This window comes from Macaca mulatta, chromosome 7 (assembly GCF_049350105.2).
Source record: "Macaca mulatta isolate MMU2019108-1 chromosome 7, T2T-MMU8v2.0, whole genome shotgun sequence".
Taxonomy (NCBI): Eukaryota; Metazoa; Chordata; class Mammalia; order Primates; family Cercopithecidae; genus Macaca; species Macaca mulatta.
Window position 1 is genome coordinate 96,099,441 of NC_133412.1, and position 7,104 is coordinate 96,106,544.

Here is a 7,104-nt window from a genome sequence, read left to right on the forward strand (position 1 = left end):
CCATGTTGGCCAGGCTGGTCTCCATCTCCTGACTTCAGGTGATGCACCCACCCTGCCTTTTTTTTTTTTTTTTTTTTTCAGTGATGCAATCTCGGCTCACTGCAACCTCCACCTCCCAGGCTCAAGCGATTCTCCTGCCTCAGCCTCCTGAGTAGGTGGGATTACAGACACGTGCCACCATGCCCGGCTAATTTTTTTTTTTTTTTTTTAAGTAGTGATGGGGTTTCACCATGTTGGCCAGGCTGGTCTTGAACTCTTGATCTCAAGTTATCCGCGTGCCTCGGCCTCCCAAAGTGCTGGGATTGTGCCTTGGGCACATACTTGTTCTTAGTTCCCCCTACGCTCATCTTATCAATCTTGTATTATTCCTTTACTCAAGTGCCTTTTATTTTTTAAGCCTGAATGATGCGTCTCCCCTTCCCTGACTGGTCAATTTTTATCCATTCTTTCAGCACAGACCGCTTACTTCCTTCTCTCTGCTCCCATCAGCATGAACTTCATGCATACTCCAATTAGCAGCACGTAACTCTACCTTGATTCACATATTTTAGTAATTTCACTCCAGTAAACTGTTTGAGGTCAACGATCATATCTTAAAATTGTTTTTCCATCCAGGAACTGTTTGATTCTTATTACAATAGCTGCCATAATTGCAGATATTTAGTAAACACTGACAAAAAATTATTTATTTATTTATTTATTTATTATTATTTTTTTGTTTTTGTTTTTGTTTTTTGTCGGAGTCTCGCTCTGTCGCTCAGGCTGGAGTGCAGTGGGGTGATCTCGGCTCACTGCAAGCTCCGCCTCCCGGGTTCACACCATTTTCCTGCCCCAGCCTCCTGAGTAGCTGGGACTACAGGCGCTGGCTACCACGCCCGGCTAATTTTTTGTAGTTTTAGTAGAGATGGGGTTTCAACGTGTTAGCCAGGATGGTCTCGATCTCCTGACCTCGTGATCCACCCGCCTCGGCCTCCCAAAGTGCTGGGATTACAGGCGTGAACCACCGTGCCCGGCCAAAAATCATTTATGATTAAATAAGTGAATTTGTTTTCTAGCGAAAACAGATTTTGAAACTCACATCCCACAAGAATTTGCCTTCTATAGTTAAGTAGTAATTTGTGAGCACTTAGTGTGCAGGAACTGTTCTGAACACTTTATGTGTATTAATTTAGGTATTATTATTATTATTATTATTATTTTTTTTTTTCTTTTTGAGACGGAGTCTCGCTCTGTCTCCCAGTCTGGAGTGCAGTGGCACAATCTTGGCTCACTACAAGCTCCACCTTCCGGGTTCACGCCATTCTCCTGCCTCAGCCTCCCGAATAGATGGGACTACAGGCGCACGCTGCCACGCCTGGCTAATTTTTTGTATTTTTAGTAGAGACGGGGTTTCACCATGTTAGCCAGGATGGTCTCGAACTCCTGACCTCGTGATCCGCCCGCCTCGGCCTCCCAAAGTGCTGGGATTACAGTCGTGAGCCACCGCGCCCAACCGGTTTTATTTATTTTTTTATTTATTTATTTATTTATTCTTTCCTTCCGAGACAGAGTCTTTCTCTGTCGTCCAGACTGGAGTGCAGTGGCCTGATCTCGGCTCACTGCAACGTTCGCCTCCCAGGTTCAAGCGATTCTCCTGCCTCAGCCACCCCAATAGCTGGGATTACAGGCACGCACCACCACCCCCGCTGATTTTTGTATTCTTAGTAGAGATGGGGTTTCACCATGTTGGCCACGCTGGTCTCAAACTCTTGGCCTCATGATCTGCCTGCCTCGGCCTCCCAAAGTGCTGGGATTACAGGCGTGAGCCACTGCACCAGTTTAGGTACTATTATTATGACCATTTTAGAGATGGGATCAAGGCACAGAGTGGTGTAACAATTTGACTAGGGTTGTATAGTTAGTAGAGGCGGACCTAGGATTTGGACCCACAAAATCAAGCTCCCTAACCCAAGTTCATAACCATTATACTATACCTCGCTGGCTTTAAAAAATAATTTAAGGCGGGGCAACATGGCTCATGCCGGTAATCCTAGCATTTGGATCACGAGGTCAGGAGTTTGAGACCAGCCTGACCAGTATGGTGAAACCCCATCTCTACTAAAAATACAAAAAGTTAGCCAGGCGTCCGTCGTGGTGCGCACTTGTAGTCCCAGCTACTCGGGAGGCTGAAGTAGGAGAACTGCTTGAACTCAGGAGGCAGAGGTTGCAGTGAGCTGAGATCGTTCCACTGCACTCCAGGCTGGGGGACAGAGTGAGACTTCATCTCAAAAAATAATAATAATAAAATAAAAAGGCCGGGCGTGGTGGCTCACACCTGTAATCCCAGCACTTTGGGAGGCCGAGGCGGGTGGATCACCTGAGGTAAGGAGTTCGAGACCAACCTGGTCAACATGGTGAAACCCCATCTCTACTAAAAATACAAAAATTGGCTGGACTTGGTGGCACACGCCTGTAATCCCAGCTACTCCAGAGGTTGAGGCAGGATAATCCCTTTAACCTGGGAGGCAGAAGTTGCAGTGAGCCAAGATCACACCACTTAAAAATAATTTTTTTTTGGCCGAGTGCAGTGGCTCACATCTGTAATCCCAGTACTTTGGGAGACCGAAGTGGCGCGACTGATCCCTTGAGCTCAGGAGTTGGAAACCAGCCTGGGCAACATAGCGTAACCCCTGTCTCTCCTAAAAATCCAAAAACTAGCTGGGTATAGTGCCGCATGCCTATAGTCCCAGCTACTTGGGAGGCTGAGGCATGTTTATCGCTTGAACCTGGAAGGCGGAGATTGCAGTGAGCCGAGATGGTGCCACTGCACTCCAGCCTAGGTAACAGAGCGACACTTAGTCTCAAATAATAATATAGGGACATGACAACTACATGCAAAGTATGATCTGGGTCAGAAGAAAAAATGCTATCCTGGACGCTACTAGGATACTTGGGAAAAATTAAATATGGCCTGGATATTAGATAATTTGATTGCAGCAAAGTTAGACGGATTAGTGGCATCACCATTTTACAAGAAAATGAGGTTCAGAGAGTACTTACTACAAATTTACATAGCTAATAGGTGACAGACCTGAACCCCCAAGCCAGCTGTCTTATCAAGCTGTTCAACATACACACACTCACACACACATTTTGACACTGGCCATCAGTCAGGCCTCGTCCATAAAATTGTTGGTTCTCAATGTACAGGGCATTGTTGGTAGGATCTAGTTCTCAGCAGAAAGGCCCATTGCCTTCAGTGTTGTTTTCACCCTTGAAGCACCTTAGCTTAGGCAATAGCTTTGCCTTTTACCTGAAAATGAGGTGCTATTGTTTACTTTCTCAAGGGTTATAGACTGTCTGTGTTTCTTTTTGTCTCTTTTTAGAGACAGGATCTCACTATGTTGCCTAGGCTGGTCTCAAACTCTTGGACTCAAGGGATCCTCTTGCCTCAGCCTCCCCAATAGCTGGTGCATGCTACTGTGCCCGACATGTGTTTCTTTTTAGATGTTTTCCATTTAAACTTTAAAAAAATAATACAAGCCTGGTTGGGCGCGGTGGCTCATGCCTGTAATCTGAGCACTTTGGAAGGCCGAGGCAGGTGGATCAGTTGAAGTCAGGAGTTCGAGACCAGCTTGATCAACATAGTGAAACCCATCTCTACTAAAATACAAAATTTAGCCGGGTGTGGTGGTGTGCACCTGTAATCCCAGCTACTCAGGAGGCTGAGGCAGGAGAATCACTTGAACCTGGGAGGCAGAGGTTGCAGTGAGCTGAGATCACACCATTGCCCTCCAGCCTGGGTGACAAAGTGAGATTCTGTCTCAATAAATAAATAAATAAATAAATAAATAAAGCCATGAGATCACTAGGAAAATATTAAATATTAACTCTTGATGAGAATGTACTAGGACAGCTCATATTCTCAAATGTACAGGTGATATATATATACATATATATATATATATATATATATTTTTTTTTTTTTTTTTTGAGGTGGAGTTTCTCTCTTATTGCCCAGGCTGGAGTGCAGTAGTGTGATCTCGGCTCACTGAAACCCCCGCCTCCTGGGTTCAAGCAATTCTCCTGCCTCAGCCTCCAGAGTAGCTGGGACTACAGGCACCTGCCACCACACCTGGTTAAATTTTTGTATTTTTAGTAGAAACAGGGTTTCACCATGTTGGCCACAGGGTTTCACTATGTTGGCCAGGCTGGTCTTGAACTCCTGACCTCAGATGATCTACCTGCCTTGGCCTCCCAAAGTGCTGGGATTACAGGCACAGGCCACTGTGCGCAGCCACAGGTGATGTATTTTCAAAAATGTTAGGATAAAGGGAAAACAGAAATGTTAATAATTATTAAAATCAACAGTTACTGAGAGTTTACTTGGTGCCAGGCACTCTGTATCTCATTTAATCAATTCTGTGAGATAAGTACTATTATTCTCCCTCTTTTACTGAGGAGAAAACTGAGACTTAGAGGGGGACTGCTAAGTTACCTAGAGGTCGTTGAGCTAATTAACTCCATGGTGGTCACTAATGGAATCATAGCTTGAACCCAGGTGTGCTCACTACAGAACCTGTGCTCTTGACTATTCATTAGTCTCTGTCTAAATTGAAACCCACTCTGCCTTGCTGTTACCCTCTTTTGTTCTCTTGTTCTGTCCATGAAAGACAAGCTGTCTTCACTTTGATGATCAATGGAATGTTCATAACTGCCATACGGTCTCCTGGGATATATTTTTAATTATGAGTCCATTACTACAAGGGTCAAAGTTAAGTTGGAAAAGCTGTATCTTTTTTTTTTTTTTGAGACAGAGTTTTGCTCTTGTTGCCTAGGCCGCAGTGCAATGGTGCGATCTCGGCTCACCGCAACCTCCGCTTCCTGGGTTCAAGTGATTCTCCTGCCTCAGCCTCTCAAGTAGCTGGGATTACAGGCATGCACCACCACACCTGGCTAATTTTGTATTTTTGGTAGAGACAGAGTTTCTCCATGTTGGTCAGGCTGGTCTCGACCCCTGACCTCAGGTGATCCGCCTGCCTCAGCTTCCCAAAGTCCTGGGATTACAGGCATGAGCCACTGCACCTGGCCTTTTTTTTTTTTTTCTTTTTGAGACAGGATCACTTGCTTTGTCACCAAGGCTGGAGTGCAGTGGTGCAATCATGGCTCACTGCAACCTCTACCTCCCGAGTAGCTCAGACTACAAGTGTGTGCCAACATGCCCAGCTAATTTTTAAAATATTTTGTAGAGACAAGAGTCTAACTATGTTGCCCAGGCTGTTCTCAAACTCCCGGGCTCAAGTGATTCTCCCACCTTGGCCTCCCAAACAATTACAGGCATGAGCCACAGTGCCTGGCCTAAATTTCTATTTTCCCCATGGTCATAGGATAATCTTTGAGTAGAAGTTTTGAGTAATGAACTTGTATGCTGTTAGGTAATGATAATAGGGAGAAAATGTACCATTTTCACCTAAAAATTACAATTTTCAACTCTAAAACATCTGAAATTTCAAATGTTAGAGTTTACAGATGACTTGTCGATTGAGGAAAATTGCTAATTTGGCTTCGAATCAAGCAGATCTTTTTTTTTTTTTTTTTTTTTTTTTTTTTTTTTGAGACAGAGTCTCGCTCTGTTGCCCAGGCTGGAGTGCAGTGGCCGGATCTCAGCTCACTGCAAGCTCCACCTCCCAGGTTTTCACCATTCTCCTGCCTCAGCCTTCCGAGTAGCTGGGACTACAGGCGCCCGCCACCTCACCCGGCTATTTTTTTGTATTTTTTAGTAGAGACGGGGTTTCACCGTGTTAGCCAGGATGGTCTCGATCTCCTGACCTCGTGATCCGCCCGTCTCGGCCTCCCAAAGTGCTGGGATTACAGGCTTGAGCCACCGCGCCCGGCCTAGATCTTTTATTTTAAGCTGTTTCTGTTCAATGAGATCCCAAAGTGGCCTCCCCTACAGTGAAATGTAACTTCCCCTAGAGTGAGGCCAGGAAGCTGTTTCTGATAGTCATTCGTTAACACATGGGAGAGCATTTTAGAACAGGAGCGGAAGGAAATCCTACAGCCAGCTGAGAATATGTCCTAAGAGACACTGGAGAGCAAAGTATGAGAGAGCTGAGATTCAGAGTTGAGAGAGGGTACAGAAAGGTGGAAGGGCCGGGCGCGGTGGCTCACGCCTGTAATCCCAGCACTTTGGGAGGCCGAGACGGGCGGATCACGAGGTCAGGAGATCGAGACCATCCTGGCTAACACGGTGAAACCCCGTCTCTACTAAAAAATACAAAAAACTAGCCGGGCGCGGTGGTGGGCGCCTGTAGTCCCAGCTACTCGGGAGGCTGAGGCAGGAGAATGGCGTGAACCCGGGAGGCGGAGCTTGCAGTGAGCTGAGATCTGGCCACTGCACTCCAGCCTGGGCGACAGAGCGAGTCTCCGTCTCAAAAAAAAAAAAAAAAAGAGAAAGGTGGAAGGTAATGCAAAGGAAATGACAGAAAAGGAAGATGGCAGGCAGCAGAGAACAGCCCTCAAGGAAGAGAGAAGAAGGGGTTTGTGTTGTAGCAGGAGTGAGAGTAGATTTGATTTTAAAGAAAAAAGTTCTGAATTTGATTGTTAGATGCAAAAATTTGATAAAAATTTTAGAAGCAACTGGAACATCTTAAGATCAGTAAAAAAAAAAAAAAAAAAAAAGTGTCAAAAACCAAAACAAAATAAATTTAAAATACCATAACAGGCCAGGCATGGTGGCTTACTCACGTCTGTAATCCCAGCAGTTTGGAAGGCTGAAGTGGGCGAATCACCTGAGGTCAGGAGTTGGAGACCAGCCTGGCCAACATGGTGAAACCCCATCTCTACTAAAAATACAAAAATTAGCCAGGTGTGGTGGTGGGCACCTGTAATCCCAGCTACTAGGGAGGCTGAGGCAGGATAATTGCTTGAACCCGGGAGGCAGAGGTTGCAATGAGCTGAGATGGCACTCTAGCCTGGGTGACAGAGCAACACTCCATGTCAAAAAAAAAAAAAAAAAAAGAAATAACATAAATGTAAAGAAGAGAATGAAGAAGGGAAAGAAGAAAAAAATGAGCAGATAGATGCCAGCTATTATATGTAGAAGAAATGAAAAAATTTGAAAAA